Genomic DNA, 399 nt, shown 5'->3' on the forward strand with positions numbered 1-399 from the left:
CCAGTACGACGCTCTGCGCGCAATCTGCCGCCAGTCTGTCGTCAGAGTCTGTTCGCAGACCCTGTCAACAGTCTGGCGCCAGATTGGGGACGCAAATGTCTATGGATCTGTCGACAGATCCTGCTCGGATTCGACAGATCCTGTCGACAGTCTGACGTCAGTCTGCGCGCAGATTGCTTACTGGGGTATAATACGAAATTAACGTATATTATAGTAATTTATTGTTTACTTCCTAATGAATAGAAGTCTCTTCCCAGATAGCACAGGACAGTCCATAAGATATCCGGTTTTGGACATCCGTTAATGTCCATAATTTGGATGTCCATGGGCCTTATTCTCGAATAATATCGCATACGATATTTCTATGAAAAGCTATAGCTCATGTTACGTATATTATAG

This window comes from Odontomachus brunneus, unplaced genomic scaffold, assembly GCF_010583005.1.
Source record: "Odontomachus brunneus isolate Ranch 3 - 2012 unplaced genomic scaffold, Obru_v1 Obru_scaffold_023, whole genome shotgun sequence".
NCBI classification, from domain to species: domain Eukaryota; kingdom Metazoa; phylum Arthropoda; class Insecta; order Hymenoptera; family Formicidae; genus Odontomachus; species Odontomachus brunneus.